Here is a 19,071-nt window from a genome sequence, read left to right on the forward strand (position 1 = left end):
ATATCAGATTACATACAAAACTTTAACCAAAAACTGCTAAGTCGAAAAAGGGGCATAATTTTGTAAAAAAGTAAAATAGAGTTATGGAACCAGCTGTGCAATGTAGGTCAGTTTATCATAGTGAATAAGTGTGTGAAGTTTCAATCCATTTCCACAAGTGGTTACTGAGATACCAGCTTACATACAAAACCTTAACTAAAAATTTCTAAGTCGAAAAAGGGGCATAATTTTGAAAAAAAAGAGCAGAGTTATGGGACTTGCTTAGTGCATGTCAGATCATGACAGTGAACAAGTATGGGAAGTTTCAATCCATTCCCATCAGTAAGTAATGAGATACCAGCTTACATACAAAACCTTAACCAAAAATTTCTAAGACGAAAAAGGGGCATAATTTTGTAAAAAAGCAAAATAGAGTTATGGAACCTGTGCAGTGTAGGTCAGCTTATCACAGTGAATAAGTGTGTGAAGTTTCAATCCATTCCCACAAGTGGTTACTGAGATACCAGCTTACATACAAAACCATAACCAAATCGGGACGCGGAAGCGGACACCGACGCAGACGCGGACGCCGACGCATGGGCGAGTCCAATAGCTCTACTATTCTATGAATAGTCGAGCTAAAAATATGGCCTCTAGAGAGGTCAAAAGGATTTTCTGTTTTTAGACCTACTGACCTAGTTTTTGACCACACGTAACCCAGTTTCAAACTTGACCTAGATATCATCTAGATGAACATTTTGACCAATTTTCATGAAGATCCATTGAAAAATATGGCCTCTATAGAGGTCACAAGGATTTTCTATTTTTAGACCTACTGACCTAGTTTTTAACTGCATGTGACCCAGTTTCAAACTGGACGTAGATATTATCAAGATGAACATTCTCACCAACTTTCATAAAGATCCCACGAAAAATGTGACCTCTAGAGTGGTCACAAGCAAAAGTTTACGCACGCACGGACGACGGACGCTGCGCGATCACAAAAGCTCACCTTGTCACTATGTGACAGGTGAGCTAAAAATAAGAGAGAACAAACAAAAATTAATCCAAGTTGGAACATATCAATTATAGTAAAGGCCCATTTGAAAGATAATCTTTGTTTGTTTGTGTTTTGGGTTAAACGCCATTTTTCAACAGTATTTCAGTTATGTAACGGCGGGCAGTTAACCTAACCGGTGTTCCTGGATTCTGTACCAGTACAAACCTGTTCTCCGCAAGTAAATGCCAACTTCCCCACATGAATCAGAGGTGGAGGACTAATGATTTCAGACACAATGTCGTTTATCAAATGGTCACGGAGAACATTCGCCCCGCCCGAGGATCGAACTCACGACCCTGCGATCTGTAGACCAACACTACCTACAAAGCTAAGCGGGCGGTCTTAAAGATAATGACTGAACTGGAATATTGTAAATGATGAATTGTATGTTATACAAGTGTTTTAATTCTCACAACAGCGAAAATGTCTGTCATGCATTTGTATATATATTCTCTTCATTGGCAAAAAGGCTTTTTGTATACATTTTTGTATCTTCAACATTTTTTTTTTATCATAATGACCGTTCCTTGAGCAAAGCCCTGGTCTTTCAAGAACATTCAAGCAAAATACAAATATACAACAATGTCAAGGATACGTGCATTATTCAAACAAAGAAAATCTTTAGAATAAAGGAGCCTGATTCTGCTAATTTCACAGCTATAAGCAATGCTGACTATTTCTCTTATTTGTCTTTTCAATTTATAACGAACACTGCTAAAAAAGCAAGGGAAAACCTGAATTATTGCATTGATCATACCTAAAAACAAAAGAATGTGAAATTATTGTCGTTCTGCATTAATTTTTGTAAATTTCATGGTTGGCTTAATCGAAGGAATAAAATCCCAATAAAAAAGTAACCAATAAATTCAATTCATTAATCAATAAATCAATCAATTTATGCCAAAAAAAAAATGATATCCAAAAATTCAAGCCTCTAAGAAGTACATGTAGCAGCATTTAAATCATTTGTAATTTCGTGGTTTAAATTTTTTTTTCATTTTTTCTGTATGAGAACTTTGAAAATAATCTGTACAGAAAAGAAATGGCATGAGATTATTCAACTTTATTGCAAAAAAGTCAGAGATTTTGGAGGCTTAAAATTGCTACCACTGAAATGTTTAGACATTTAGAAGTATGATCTTATCACACCAATTTATGAAGTATATCATGGTTATTATTAGTTACAGGATACGTGATATACGCTGTTGAGAAAATCCATATCAGACGAGAGCGTAGCTCGAGCCCGATATAGATTTTTGAGACAGCGTATATCCCGTATCCTGAAAATGGCACCTCATGTGTCAACAAAAGTTGACAAACTATACCATTCAAACATATTTAAGATTTAGCCATCATTTTTGTACATTAAATTACAGGTCAAATCTAGTAAGGCACTTACATTACATCAGCAATCATGTAACAATGCTTACAGCTATTTAAAGGTTTCTAGTTAATAGACAAAATGTATCAAAAATATTATACATCATTATAATAGTTTTTATTTGACTGGAAGGGAACTGAACAAAAGAGGTTCTACAAAATAAGCTACAGAATCCTTTATTAAGACCCTTGAAATATGAACAATTGACCTCTTACCTAGACATAAGCAGATTTATCTGGGAAACAAGTCAATAGTCTATTCTTCCTTACTTAGTTTTTGAAACCATGTGACCCAGATTCGTACTTGACCTAGAGATCATCAAGACAAACATTGTGTCCAAGTTTATTGGACAAGTTATATTCACAACTGTGCCTATTGATATTCACAAGCTTTCTCATGAGTTTCAAATTTAAATTGTGGTCTCTAGAGAGTTCTCAAGATTTTCCTTTGATCTGGCCTAGTGACCTAGTTTATGGCCCACATAACTCAGTTACAAACTTGACCTAGATATCATCAAGACAAACATTCTTACCAAATTTCATAAAGAATTGGTCACAACTGTAGCACAACATTTCCTTTGATTTGACTGAGTGACCTACATTCTGACTAATACTCATTCTGACTTACATTCTGACCAATTCTCATGAGTTTCAAACTTTAATTGCAGTCTCAAGAGTGTTCACAAGATTTTCCTTTGACCTGGCCTGGTAACCTAGTTTTGATCCAACATATTCCAGTTACAAACTTGACCTAGTAATCATCAAGACAAGCATTCTGACCAAGCTTCATAAGGATTGAGTTACAGCTGTAGTCTCTAAAGTGTTCACAAGGTTTTCCTTCAGTTTGAACAGGTGACCTAGTTTTTAACCACAAATGACCCAGATACAAACTTGACCTAGAAATCATCAAGACAAACGTTCTGCTTCTAAATTATTCACAAGTTTTTCCTTTGATCTGCCTGCTGCCCTGGTTTAAGTCCCCTCATGACCCTGTTTCAAACTTTTTAAATTATCAAGAAAAAAATTGTGACAAAGTTTCATAAAGATTGGGTCACAAATATGGCCTCTGAAGTATTAACAAAGCAAATGTTGACGGACGACACACAACTGACAATGACCGGTCACAATTGCTCACCTTAATACTTCGTGCTCTGATGAGCTAACAAGCAATCACTGCAATCTTGCGTATCTTAGAGACATGAAAAAGTCAATTCATAAGTATTCATATATAAAAAAGGTATTTTTAACATAAAAATATTTTTCTTTGTTTTATTTTGCCATACAAAATTGTCTGCAGTACAGTTATCCCCCCTCACCCCAAAAAAGAAGTTTAAACCCTTTGACTGAAAACAGTATAAAATATTAATGTAGTCTTTTAAAAGTCAATATCACATTTTTAAACTTAAATCTTAAAAAAAATTCTAAGATCGCCGATGGTATCTCCAGACTAGAATCTTGAGCAGAATGTCAACACTCCTGAACGTAAAATCTTCTTGCCAGGTTGTCTGATTGTGTTCATCCTATATTTAGAATGGCTGTGGTTTCTGGCTGATACTGCAATCTGTAACCAGAGTATATACCTGACCTGAAAATACAATTGGTATGAATATGAAATACAACAGAATCATAAAATATTGTCACAATACAATTTTGTGTTTTTTGGCTGTTTAATGCAGACATATGACATCTTATATTCTAATTTCTTTTAAGAAGAACAAGGACTTCCAAGTTATTATCTATTAATATAGTAATAGCTTTCTTGCAGAAATGACATATAAAATGTTTACTGTGTATATGGTTGACAAGAATGTCAAAATGAAATGATATTATAATACCACTAAATATACAAAAAAAATCTTTCAAATGAAATGTTTACATTATTTTTGTACCCTTTTTCATGGTGTTTCCACATGCCTACTGGTGAAAGGCAGAGCACAAACAGAATGTGTATCATATGTGTAGATTGAACAAGAGAGGTCATTAGTAAACATGAGGTGGGGGAGCGGTAGTATAATGGTTAAGTTGTCGTGTTGATCAACCCGGGGGTCATGGTTTTGAGACCCAATGGGGTCAAGACCACATCTTCTATTCTAGCATAAAACTGCTGTTATTGTCACTTTTCGGGGGTGTTTTAACAGGAGAGGAAACGTGTGTTAACAGAGACATTCTTGCGCTCAAGTGCTGTTATAACACCTTTTTATATATCCACGTTCCGTGGCAAAGCGTAAACGCATTACGGCCCCAAAACGGATAATTCAAAATGAAATGACGTCAACGTGACAACACAACGTAGACTTTACCGCGCATTTCATGGAAATTCAATGACTTTGAGGGACAATATATTAATTCACACGTTTTTTACGCGTTTTCTGCTAGAATAGCGTTAGCGCATGTTCTTTTCGTGTTATAACATCTTCAGAATCCCTCAACCAATCCCTAGGGATTCTGCAGATGTTATAACACGAAAAAACATGCGTTATCCCTACATTATGACATCAATACTGTGGACACAGATGTGGTTCAAATAAGCTTAAATATACCATCACAATTAAGCTAAAATGAATATGTGAATTAAAAATGAACACCCATGAACTGCACTGCCCTTGGCTGTGACCTTGACTTTTGATGTAAAAATCTGATTCATGTACATAGCACACAATTTCTCAACATGATTTCATCTGTGTAAGGTATCATTGGAATTCCTTGAACTGTTTAAAAGTGAAAACTCAAAACACTAAGTGCTTAGCATGGATGAATTTACTAACATATACATATATATATATCAATGTCATTATTTGTAGGTATAAACAGTCTTCCATGCCTTCTGTTCCTTTTTGTAATAGAGAAATACCTGTTTGTTTGTTTGTTTGTTTTGGGTTCAACGCCGTTTTTCAACAGTATTTCAGTTATATAACGGCGGGCAGTTAACCTAACCAGTGTTCCTGGATTCTGTACCAGTACAAACCTGTCCTCCGCAAGTAACTGCCAACTTCCCCACATGAATCAGAGGTGGAGGACTAATGATTTCAGACACAATGTCGTTTATCAAATAGTCACGGAGAACATTCGCCCCGCCCGCGGATCGAACACGCGACCCCGCGAACCGTAGACCAACGCTCTTACCTACTGAGCTAAGCGGGCTCCAGCAGAATGTAAACTCACTCTCCCTAACTGTAAAAGCACTACAACTGGCTTCGTCAAATGATCACCAAAAAATGTACCGGCAGTCTCTGGTTTCAACTGGCCTGAAAATGTTGTAATATTATTATATACGTGTTATATATGTGAAAACTTATTATTGAAAGTCAGAGAAAATTAAAAACCTTGACATTTCGTTTATGGAGATGTTATGGACTTTAACTTTAAAACTCAATAATCAATTTCAATATTATTATTTATTGATTATATGGCAGTGTACACAGGTAAAGCTGGTAGCAAGAAAGTCACTGAGCTTCATGTCAGTTTACACAGGTAGAGCTTGTAGCAAGAAAGACACTCGGCTTCGTGACAGTGTACACAGGTAGAGCTGGCATTGAAAATGTCACTCGGCTTCATGACAGTGTTCACAGGTAGAGCTGGTAGCAAGAAAGACACTGGGCTTAATGAAATTGTACCACTGCATTATACACAGGTAAAGCTGGTATCACGAAAGTCACTGGGCTTCATGACAGTGTGCACAGGTAAAGCTGGTATCACGAAAGTCACTGGGCTTCATGACAGTGTGCACAGGTAAAGCTGGTATCATGAAAGTCACTGGGTTTCATGACAGTGTGCACAGGTAAAGCTGGCATCAAGAAAGTCACTAGGCTTCATGACAGTGTGCACAGGTAAAGCTGGAATCAAGAAAGTCACTGGGCTTCATGACAGTGTACACAGGTAAAGCTGGAATCAAGAAAGTCACTGAGCTTCATAACAGTGTATACCTGTAGAGCTTGTAGCAAGAAGTTCACTGAGCTTCATGATAGTGTACACAGGTAAAGCTAGAATCAAGAAAGTCACTGAGCTTCATAACAGTGTATACCTGTAGAGCTGGTAGCAAGAAGTTCACTGAGCTTCATGATAGTGTACACAGGTAAAGCTGGAATCAAGAAAATCACTGGGCTTCATGACAATGTACACAGGTAGAGCTGGAATCAAGAAAGTCACTCGGCTTCATGACATTGTACACAGGAAAAGCTGGCATCAAGAAAGTCACTGAGCTTCATGACAGCTGAATCAAGAAAGTCACTGGGCTTCATGACATTGTACACAGATAAAGCTGGCATCAAGGAAGTCACTAAGCTTCATGACATTGTACACAGGTAAAGCTGGCATCAAGAAAGTCACTGAGCTTCATGACAGCTGAAATCAAGAAAGTCACTGGGCTTTAGGGCATTGTACACAGGTAAAGCTGGCATCAAGGAAGTCACTAAGCTTCACGACAGTATACACAGGTAGAGCTGGCATCAAGAAAGTCTCTTGGCTTCATGACAATGTACACAGGTAGAGCTAGTAGCAAGAAAGTCACTGAGCTTTATGACAGTGTACACAGGTAGAGCTGGAATCAAGAAAGTCAGCCGGCTTCATGACAATGTTCACAGGAAGAGCTTGTAGGAAGAAAGTCACTGAGCTTCATGACAGTGTACACAGGTAAAGCTGGAAGAAAGAAAGTCACTGGGCTTCATGACAGTGTACACAGGTAAAGCTAGTAGTAAGAAAGTCACTCGGCTTCATGACAGTGTGCACAGATAGAGTTATCAGCAAGAAAGTCACTCGAGTTCATGACAATGTAGTCAGGTAAAGCTAGTAGCAAGAAAGTCACTCGGCTTCATGACAATGTACACAGGTAGAGTTATCAGCAAGAAAGTCACTCGGCTTCATGACAATGTACACAGGTAGAGCTATCAGCAAGAAAGTCAGTCGTAACACACCGTAACAGTGTACACATGTTTGTCCTAGTGACCCAGGTTTTGATATCACATGAACCAGTTTTAAACTACCCCAAGTTTTCAAGAAGATAAACAAACTGACCAAGTTTCATGAAAATTGGAGCAAACATGTGGCCTCTAGAGTGTAAAATAATTTTTTTTTCGATTTGGTCTAGTGACCTAGTTTTTTTGCCCCAGCCCAACACAATTTTTAAACCTTCTGAGATTTCATGAAGACAAATATTCTGACCTATTTTCAATAAAATTGGACAACAAGAGGACCATGATGGTCCTGAATCGCTCACCTATCCCCACATGACCAAGTGTTGAACTGAGTATGACGTCGTTATTTCTATTATTTGACACAGTGACCTAGTTTTTGAGCACATGTGACCTAGATATCATCAAGATAAAAAATTCTGACCAATTTTCATGAAGATCCATTGAAAAATATGGCCTCTAGAGAGGTCACAAGGTTTTTCTATTATTTGACCTAATGACCTAGTTTTTGAAGGCACGTGACCCACTTTTAAAATTGACCTAGATATCATCAAGGTCAACATTCTCACCAATTTTCATGAAGATCTCGTGAAAAATATGGCCTCTACAGAGGTCACAAGGTTTTCTATTTTTAGACCTACTGACCTATTTTTAGACCGCACGTGACCCAGTTACGAACCTGACCTAGATATCATCAAGCTGAACATTCTCACCAATTTTCATGAAGATCCATTGAGAAATATGGCCTCTAGAGAGGTCACAAGGTTTTTCTATTTTTAGACCTACTGACCTAGTTTTTGACCCCACGTGACCCAGTTTCAAACTTGACCTAGATATCATTAAGGTGAACATTCGGACCAATATTCATGAAGATCTCATGAAAAATATGGCCTCTAGAGAGGTCACAAGGTTTTTCTATTTTTAGATCTACTGACCTAGTTTTTAACCCCACGTGATCCAGTTTCGAACTTGACTTAGATATCATCAAGGTGAACATTCTGACTAATTTTCATGAAGATCCATTGAAAAAAATGGCCTCTAGAGAGGTCACAAGGTTTTTCTATTTTTAGACCTACTGACCTAGTTTTTGACCGCACGTGACCCAGTTTCGAACTTTACCTAGATATCATCAAGGTGAACATTCTGACCAATTTTCATGAAGATCCATTGAGAAATATGGCCTCTAGAGAGGTCACAAGGTTTTTCTATTTTTAGACCTACTGACCTAGTTTTTGATCTCACATGACCCAGTTTCGAACTTGACCTAGATATCATCAAGGTGAACATTCTGACCAATATTCATGAAGATCTCATGAAAAATATGGCCTCTAGAGAGGTCACAAGGTTTTTCTATTTTTAGATCTACTGACCTAGTTTTTAACCCCACGTGACCCAGTTTCGAACTTGACCTAGATATCATCAAGGTGAACATTCTGACCAATTTCATGAAGATCCATTGAGAAATATGGCCTCTAGAGAGGTCACAAGGTTTTTCTATTTTTAGACCTAATGACCTAGTTTTTGACCCCACGTGACCCAGTTTCGAACTTGACCTAGATATCATCAAGGTGAACATTCTGACCAATATTCATGAAGATCTCATGAAAAATATGGCCTCTAGAGAAGTCACAAGGTTTTTCTATTTTTAGACCTACTGACCTAGTTTTTGACCCCAAGTGACCCAGTCTCGAACTTGACCTAGATATCATCAAGGTGAACATTCTGACCAATTTTCATGAAGATCTTGTGAAATATATGGCCTCTAGAGAGGTCACAAGGTTTTTCTATTTTTAGACCTACTGACCTAGTTTTTGATGGCACGTGACCCAGTTTCGAACTTGACCTAGATATCATCAAGATGAACATTCTGACCAACTTTCATAAAGATCCCACAAAAAATGTGACCTCTAGAGATGTCACAAGGAAAAGTTTACGCAGGGACGGACGCACGGACGACGGACGCCGCACGATCACAAAAGCTCACCTTGTCACTTTGTGACTGGTGAGCTAAAAATGTGTAAAAACATGAAGAAAAAATCTCTGAAGGATATGTTAACAAGTTGTTTGGGATAATGGATTTGGATATTTCATACTTATATTACCTGGTTTTCCAGGTGAGGCGGTATATGAAACCTGGACAGTTTTCTCCTTCATGTTGTATTACTGTAAAACACAACTTAGTGTTTTCATGTGAGATATGACTAACACATTGTTTCAAAGTATTTTTGTGATCAAAGTTGGACAGTCAGGCTTCTGCTACCAACAGAATTAACATTTTATGAGCACTAAATGGTAATTAAACTTTCATCAGGATATACAAGAGGGCCATGAAGGCCCTGTATCGCTCACCTGACCTACTGACCTAAAGATCATCAAGATCAACATTCTGACCAAGTTTCATTAAGATATGGTCATAAATGTAGCCTCTAAAGTGTTAACTAGCTTTTCCTTTCATTTGACCTGGTGGCCTAGTTTTTGACCTGACATGACCCAGATTCGAACTTGACCTAAAGATCATTAAGTTTAACATTCTGACTAAGTTTCATGAAGATACAGTCATAAATATGGCTTCTAGAGTGTTAACAAGCTTTTCCTTTGATTTGACCTAGTGACCTAGTTTTTGACCCCACCTGACCCAGATTTAAACCTGACCTAAAGATCATCAAGATTAACATTTTGACCAAGTTTCATTAAGATATAATCATAAATGTGGCCTCTACAGTGTAAACTAGCTTTGCCTTTGATTTGACCGGGTGACCTAGTTTTTGACCCTACATGACCCAGATTCAAACTGGACCTTGAGATCATTAAGTTTAACTTTCTGACTAAGTTTCATGAAGATACAGTCATAAATGTGGCCTCTACAGTGTTAACAAGCTTTTCCTTTGATTTGACCTGGTGACCTAGTTTTTGACCCCAGATAACCCAATATCAAACTCGTCCAAGATTTTATTGAGGGTAACATTCTGACCGAGTTTCATTAAGATTGGGCCAACATTGTGATCTCCAGCGTGTTAACAAGCTTTTCCTTTGATTTGACCTAGTGACCTAGTTTTTGACCACAGGTGACCCAATATCAAACTCGTCCAAGATTTTATTGAGGGTAACATTCTGACCAAGTTTCATTAAGATTGGGCTAAAATTGTGACCTCTAGAGCGTTAACAGTCAAATTGTTGACGACGACGGACACAAGGCGATCAAAAAAACTCACCTTGAGCACTTTGTGCTCAGATGAGCTAAAAATTGGCACATCTGAGGAAACTGGAGCTGTCACTTGAGTGTTAAATGACTTTAATGGTGGATAAAGATACTGCACAATAGCTTTAGTCTGTGTCCAAAATAAAAAGTAATAAGACAGATCAAGATAAAGTGTATAAAAACACTAAATAACTATAATTCTAGTGGGCATAATTTATAAAAATTTTGGTGCAAGAATTATGCATCTTGTGTCATATGAATGTGAAACAACTACTTCAAGTCTGAATCAAATCCATCCAGTAACAACTGAGATATAGTGAAAATGCATCAAAATTTACCTTAAATTTCAAGTAAAAGGGGGCATAATTCATGAACAAGAGGGCCATGAAGGCCCTGTATCGCTCACCTGACCTATTGACCTAAAGATCAACATTCTGACCAAGTTTCATCAAGATATGTTCATAAATGTGGCCTCTAAAGTGTTAACTAGCTATTCGTTTGGTTTGACCCCGTGACCTAGTTTTTGACCCAACATGACCCAGATTCGAACTTGACCTAAAGATCATTAAGTTTAACATTCTGACTAAGTTTCATGAAGATACAGACATAAATGTGGCCTCTAGAGTGTTAACAACCTTTTCCTTTGATTTGACCGGGTGACCTAGTTTTTAATCTTACATGACCCAGATTCGAACTGGACCTTAAGATCATCAATATTAACATTCTGACCAAGTTTCATGAAGATATAGTCATAAATGCGGCCTTTTTAAATGTTAAACTTTTCCTTTGATTTGACCTGGTGACCTAGTTTTTTATCCCAGATGACCCAATATCAAACTCGTCCAAGATCTTTTTAAGGATAACATTCTGACCAAGTTTCATTAAGATTAGGCCAAAATTGTGACCTCTAGAGTGTTAACAAGCTTTTCCTTTGATTTGACCTGGTGACCTAGTTTTTGACCCCAGGTGACCCAAAATCGAACTCGTCCAAGATTTTATTAAGGGTAACATTCTGACCAAGTTTCATAAAGATTGGGCCAAAAATATGACCTCTAGAGTGTTAACAAGCTTTTTCCTTTGATTTGACCTGGTGACCTAGTTTTTGATCCCAGATGACCAATATCGAACTCGTCCAAGATTTTATGGATGGTAATATTCTGACCAAGTTTCATTAAGATTGGGCCAAAAATGTGACCTCTAGAGTGTTAACAAGCTTTTCCTTTGATTTGACCTAGTTTTTGACCCCAGATGACCCAATATTGAAATCGTCCAAGATTTTATTGAGGGTAACATTCTGACCAAGTTTCATTAAGATCGGGTCAAAATTGTGACCTCTAGAGTGTTAACAAGCTTTTCCTTTGATTTGACCTGGTGACCTAGTTTTTGATCCCAGATGACCCAATATCGAACTCATCCAAGATTTTATGGAGGGTAACACTCTGACCAAGTTTCATTAAGATTGGGCCAAAAATGTGACCTCTAGAGTGTTAACAAGCTTTTCCTTTGATCTGACCTGGTCAAATTGTTGACGACGGACGACAACGGACGCCGGACACAGGGTGATCACTAAAGCTCACCTTTGAGCACTTCGTGCTCAGGTGAGCTAAAAATTGGTGCCAGAGTTATGGACTTTGTGTCGTATGATGTGGAGCAACTATTTTAAATTTGAATAAAATCCATACAGTAATAATTGTGAAAATGCACAAAAAATTTAACTTGAAGTGAAAAGGAGGGAAAATTAATGAAATACTGGTATGAGAGTTATGGCCCTCATGCTGAATGATGTGGGTGGTGGTGGGAAATAGCTTTTAAAATTAAATGCACATCAATCAAGTAATTTCAGAGAGAAAGAGGAAGAAGGGAAAGTGTAAAAAAAAAATCTCGGCCTTTAACCAAAACTGGGACATAGAGACGCCAACGTCGGGGCAAGTAGGATAGCTCTCCATATACTTCGTCAAATGAAAATTACTGAATAGATTTACTGCAAAAATAAAACCAACTGAAAAATTCTAATATTCTATAAATTATTCTTTTGTTACAACTGAAATACTTAGTAGCAAATTATTAATCATAATAGACTAGACTCACTCAAATATCAAAATCCTAGGTCTTGAACTTTCAGAAAAGAAGATCTTTATTTTTCTTCATAATTTTATATAAGTCTATGTTAAACTTGGTACCCCCAGGGCAGGGCCTCTTTTCATCCTAGGGACATAATTTGAACAAATCTGGTAGAGAAATACTAGGAAAGGCAACATACTTAATGCCAAAAGCCTAGCCCTTGCATTTTCAGGCAAGAAGATTTTAAAAGGTTTTTCCTGTATCAGTCATCAGTCTATGTAAAAACCTGAGACCCCCCGGGGCATGGCCTCTTTTCACTCCAGGGGCATACAATTTTGGTAGAGAACCACAAGGCAATGCTACATACAAAATATCAAAGGCCTAGGTCTTATGGTTTTAAACAAGAGGAACTTTAAAGTTTTTTCCAATATAGTCTATGTAAAACTTGTGATCCCCGGGGCGGAGCCTCTTTTCACTCCTGGGGCATAATTTCATAAATCTTGATAGACCATAAGAAGAATATCCAGGGTAAAATGCAGTCCCTATTGCATACACAAGGTTTTTCTTTAATTTAACTGGGTGACAGTTTTTGACCACAGATGACCCACATTCCAACTTGACCTAGATTTCATCCAGACAAACATTCAGTTCAAAGGGGGGGTCCCAGTTAGGTGTCTGCGCAAAATGTTTTTTGATTTTATTTATACTTTGTGGTAATATACCTACATGTATTAAGTTTCACTAACAAGTGTTACTGTTACCAGTTTTGACTTACTTTTATAGATATTCACATTTAAAGTGGGTGGGGTAATCTGACATGTGACCAGCCAGGAACACAATTTCTGTTATTTTTTTAAAATGGTTCTAACTTTTTACCTGAAACTTTTATGATAAAATAACTATGCAATGGACATTCACACAACATGTTGCATTTTAAATTGTACTGAATACTTTTTTCAGCACAGAGCCACAAAGTGGTCTAATCAAATTTACTGATTTTCAATGGGCGAACTTTACCAAAAAGCTAAAACATTTTTTTTAATTAGTTGAGATATTAAAGTGTTATTTTCAGCAGATATTGTAAACTAAATAAACATAAAAATGACAGTATATCAGTACACTCTGATTAATATTGGAAGAGTGGTACACTCTCAAACTGGGAAAAAGTGGGTGGGGTAAATAAATATTCGAAGCAACACTACAAAAATTGTGCAGTTGTTAAGAAATGGCCTCAGATTGTCTATTACTGTCTTGATTTTATTAAATACAGCATTGATTGATAAATTAACAAAACATTTCCCACTTCATACATGTGTGTCATGGAAAAAGCATGGACCTTGAACATGACATGTAGACAAACCAAATTAACCCTGAAAGCTCAAAGTATTTAACAAAAGGTTTTGCCTGAGGCAGTATATTTTGGGGAAAGCTATTGTTCAAATTAACATTAAATTTTCTGCATTGATTTTTCCACGGCACACATGTATAAAGTCTTATTAAAGAGAATTTTTTTTTGTTAATATTTATCAACCAAGTCTGTATTTAATAAAACTAGAATGTGTCTGTCGGACACATGGTGTGCCCCCCCACCCCCCCCCCCGACTGGTACATTTGTCACAAATAAGGGAAAAGAATTCAAATGTTTGCAGTCTTAATGGGGTATAGCCTCAAAAAAAATATGAAAAGGATTCATTATTCTATACCATGTACTTTTTGAGCTATGAGCATCACAAACAAAAAATCCACTATTTTGGCTATTTCAAGGGCCATAACTCTGTAATGAATGCTAAAATTCTCAAGAAGAATGCCATGTGCAAAGATCACATTATGATAAAGACTCAAGCAAGGTTTCATGAATTTACATTTAAATACTTCTAAGTAAGGCACCGAGAATACTTCTGAGTAAGGCACATAATTAGGTAAAAATGTGCATTTTTTTACTATTTCAAGGGCCATAACTCTGGAAATAGGGGACAGACCCAGATAAAAATAGTAGGTGCGCAAGTTCATATCATAATAAACATTCATCAATTGATATCAAATACTTTTTGAGCTAGGCGTGTCACAAGGTGAAAATGTACATTTTTGACTATTTCAGGGGCCATAATCCTGGAAATAGGGCGCGGACCCAAAATAAAAATAGAAGATGCGCAAGTTCATATCATGATTAAGACTAATGTAAGGTTTCATGAATCTATATCAAGTACTTTTTGAGCTAGGCGTGTCACAAGGTGAAAATGTGTATTTTTTACTATTTCAGGGGCCATAACTCTAGAAATAGGGGGCGGAGCCAGACGAAAAATAGGAGGTGTGCAAGTTCATATCATTATAAAGACTCATGCAAGATTTCATCAATTTATATCAAATACTTTTTGAGCTAGGCGTGTCACAAGGTGAAAATGTGCATTTTTTACTATTTCAGGGGCAGTAACTCTAAAATTAGGTGGCGGAGCCAGACGAAAAATAGAAGGTGCGCAAGTCCATATCATGATAAAGACTCTTGCAAGGTTTCATCAATTTATATCAAATACTTTTTGAGCTAGGCGCGTCACGAACTTCGGACGGACGCACGGATGGATGGACAGACGGACGCACGGACAAGAGCGAATTTGTATGCCCCCACCACTCATTGGGGCACAATTAAGATAGTAATAGACAATCTGAGGCCATTTCGTAACAACTGCACAATTTTTGTAGTGTTGCTTCGAATATTTATTTACCCCACCCACTTTTACCCAGTTTGAGAGTGTATCACTCTTCCAATATTAATCAGAATATACTGATATACTGTCATTTTTATGTTTATTTAGTTTACAATATCTGCTGAAAATAACACCTTAATATCTCAACTAATAAAAAATGTTTTAGCTTTTGGGTGAAGTTCGTTCATTGAAAATCAGTAAATTTGATTAGACCACTTTGTGGCTCTGTGCTGAAAAAAAGTATTCAGTACAATTTAAAATGCAACATGTTGTGTGAATGTCCATTGCATAGTTATTTTATCATGGAAGTTTCAGGTAAAAAGTTAGAACCATTTTTAAACAAGAGGACCATGATGGTCCTGAATCGCTCACCTCTTCCCACATGACCCAGTTTTGAGTATGACGTCGTTTTTTCTATTATTTGACACAGTGACCTAGTTTTTGAGCTCATGTGTCCCAGTTTTGAACTTGACCTAGATATTATCAAGATAAAAATTCTGACCAATTTTCATGAATATCCATTGAAAAATATGGTCTCTAGAGAGGTCACAAGGTTTTTCTGTTATTTGACCTATTGACCTAGTTTTCGAAGGTACGTGACCCTGTTTTCAACTTTACCTAGATATCATCAAGGTGAACATTCTCACTAATTTTCATGAAGATCTCATGAAAAATATGGCCCCTAGAGAGGTCACAAGGTTTTTCTATTTTTATACCTACTGGCCTAGTTTTTGACCGCACGTGACCCAGTTTCGAAACTGACCTAGATATCATCAAGGTGAACATTCAGATCAATTTTCATGAAGATCCATTGAAAAATATGGCCTCTAGAGAGGTCAAAAGATTTTTCTAATTTTAGACCTACTGACCTAGTTTTTGACCGAAGTTGACCCAGTTTCAAACTTGACCTAGATATCATCAAGATGAACATTCAGACCAACTTTCATACAGATCCCATGAAAAGTATGGCCTCTAGAGAGGTCACAAGGTTTTTTTTATTATTTGACCTACTGACCTAGTTTTTTAAGGCACGTGACCCAGTTTCAAACTTGACCTAGATATCATCAAGGTGAACATTCTGACCAATTTTCATGAAGATCCATTCAAGGGTATGGCCTCTAGAGAGGTCAAAAGGTTTTTCTATTTCAAGACCTACTGACCTAGTTTTTGATCGCAGTTGACCCAGTTTCAAACCTGACCTATATATCATCAAGATAAACATTCAGACCAACTTTCATACAGATCCCATGAAAAATATGGCCTCTAGAGAGGTCACAACGTTTTTTCATTATTTGACCTACTGACCTACTTTTTGATGGTAGGTGACCCACTTTCGAACTAGACCTAGATATCATCAAGATGAACATTCTGACCAATTTTTATGGAGATCCATTCACAAGTATGGCCTCTAGAGAGGTCACAAAGTTTTTCTATTTTTAGACCTACTGACCTAGTTTTTGACCGCACATGACCCTGTTTCGAACTTGACCTAGATATCATCAAGATGAACATTCAGACCAATTTTCATACAGATCCCATGAAAAATATGGCCTCTAGAGAGGTCACAAGGTTTTTCTATTATTTGACCTACTGACCTAGTTTTTGACGGCACGTGACCCAGTTTCGAACTTGATCTAGATATCATCAAGGTGAACGTTCTGACCAATTTTCATGAAGATCTTTTGAAAAATATGGCCTTTAGAGAGGTCACAAGGATTTTCTATTTTTAGACCTACTGACCCAGTTTCGAACTTGACCTAGATATCATCTAGGTGAACATTCTGACCAATTTTCATGATGATCTTGTGAAATATATGGCCTCTAGAGAGGTCACAAGGTTTTTCTATTTTTAGACCTACTGACCTAGTTTTTGAAGGCACGTGACACAGTTTCGAACTTGACCTAGATATCATCAAGATGAACATTCTGACCAACTTTCATAAAGATCCCACAAAAAATGTGACCTCTAGAGTGGTCACAAGCAAAAGTTTACGGACGCATGGACGACGGACGACGGACACCGCGCGATCACAAAAGCTCACCTTGTCACTTTGTGACAGGTGAGCTAAAAAATAACAGAAATTGTGTTCCTGGCTGGTCACATGTCAGATTACCCCACCCACTTTAAATATGAATTTCTATAAAAGTAAGTCAAAACTGGTAACAGTAACACTTGTTAATGAAACTCAATACATGTAGGTATATTACCACAAAGTATAAATAAAATCAAAAAACATTTTGCGCAGACACCTAACTGGGACCCCCCCTTTCATGAAGATTTGGTGTAAAATGAAGTCCCTATTGCAAACACAAGCTTTTTCTTTGATATGACTTAGTGACCTAGTTTTTCACCCAAGATGACCCGTATTCCAACTTGACCTAGATTTAAACGCAATCATTCTGACCAAAATTTAGCTTCTATTGTTTACACAAGGTTTTTTTATTTGACCTAGTGACCTAGTTTATCACCCATTTTCAAACTTGGCCTATATTTTATTGAGGCATTTATACTGACAAAATTTCATGACGATCAGTTGAAAAATACAGCCTTTATCACTTACAGAAGGTTTTTCTTTGATCTGACTTAGTGACCTAGTTTTTGACCCAAAATGACCCATTATCAAACTTAGCCTAGATTTCATCAGGGTTATCATTCTGACCAAAATTCATGAAGATCAATTGAAAAATACATTGTTTATCTCATACACAATGTTTTTCTTTGATTTGAGCTTGTGACCTAGTTTTTTTACCCTAGATGACCCATTTTCGAATCTGGCCTAGATTTTAACAAGGTATTCATTCTGACAGAATTTCATGAAGATCAGTTGAAAAATACAGCGTCTATCGCATACACAAGCTAAATGTTGAGAGACAGACTGACAACGAACACTGGACATTGAGCGATCACAAAAACTCACCTGAGCAAAGGTGAGCTAAAATATTATACATGCATATAACGTTTATGTGTAATTTTTATCATTGTTTTATATGAACTAATATACCTGTCACCAAGCCAGCTTATCCCCTTTGCACAACAGGTACATCTTTCTATCAGAAAGTTGCTGCATGGATTCCTGGGGAAGGTGTTTGGCTATCTGTAAGGCAAAACATCAAGGTTAAGTTTACTCTCTAGATCATGTGAAGAAGTTCTCCGAGTTACTTGTAGAAAACAACAAAAATTTGTAGCAAAGGTCCCTGGCTTAGGGACATTTTTCACAAAACATATTGCATGCAATCACAATGTCTTCTTCTATACTATAGATGTACATAAATCAGAAAATTCACACAGACGTTATGTAGTTTGAAAATGTCTGGATGCTCATATATGCATTGTAATGGTTTACTGTATTTTTATCTTTAAATAAGAAAAGAAATTAATTAAAATAAAATGAAATATTTTGTCGTATTAAAGGGAGATAATTAATAAACAAGTGAAATACATGATGTTTATATAGTACTAAACAGTCTATCAATACAAATTATCTTACTTTCATTTTTAATTTACTGGGAAAACTGATAGAAATACATATGTATTGTACTTTATCATAACAAGAGGACCATGATGGTCCTGAATCGCTCACCTCTTCCCACATGACCCAGTTTTGAGTATGACGTTGTTTTTTCTATTATTTGACATAATGACCTAGTTTTTGAGCTCATGTGACCCAGTTTTGATCTTGACCTAGATATTATCAAGATAAAAATTCTGACCAATTTTCATGAAGATCCATTGAAAAATATGGTCTCTAGTGAGGTCACAAGGTTTTTCTATTATTTGACCTA

The 19,071-nt window shown here is 36.8% G+C and overlaps 1 long non-coding RNA gene across 4 annotated transcripts in view; it reads right to left on the minus strand.

Moving 5' to 3' along the window:
- Positions 1-1,107: 1,107 nt before the first annotated feature.
- Positions 1,108-19,071, minus strand: part of LOC128546182 (uncharacterized) — a 36,007-nt gene continuing 18,043 nt past the window's right edge. For 3 of the 4 annotated variants that reach the window (XR_006684499.2, XR_008367580.1, XR_008367581.1), the window contains 3 exons: positions 18,291-18,383; positions 5,543-5,664; positions 1,108-4,004 (listed from right to left, as the gene is read on the minus strand). This is a non-coding gene — a long non-coding RNA (uncharacterized LOC128546182). The remainder of the gene's footprint in view (positions 4,005-5,542; positions 5,665-18,290; positions 18,384-19,071) is intronic. The other variant, XR_008367582.1, reaches the window with a different exon arrangement.

This window comes from Mercenaria mercenaria, chromosome 16 (genome assembly GCF_021730395.1).
Source record: "Mercenaria mercenaria strain notata chromosome 16, MADL_Memer_1, whole genome shotgun sequence".
NCBI classification, from domain to species: Eukaryota; Metazoa; Mollusca; class Bivalvia; order Venerida; family Veneridae; genus Mercenaria; species Mercenaria mercenaria.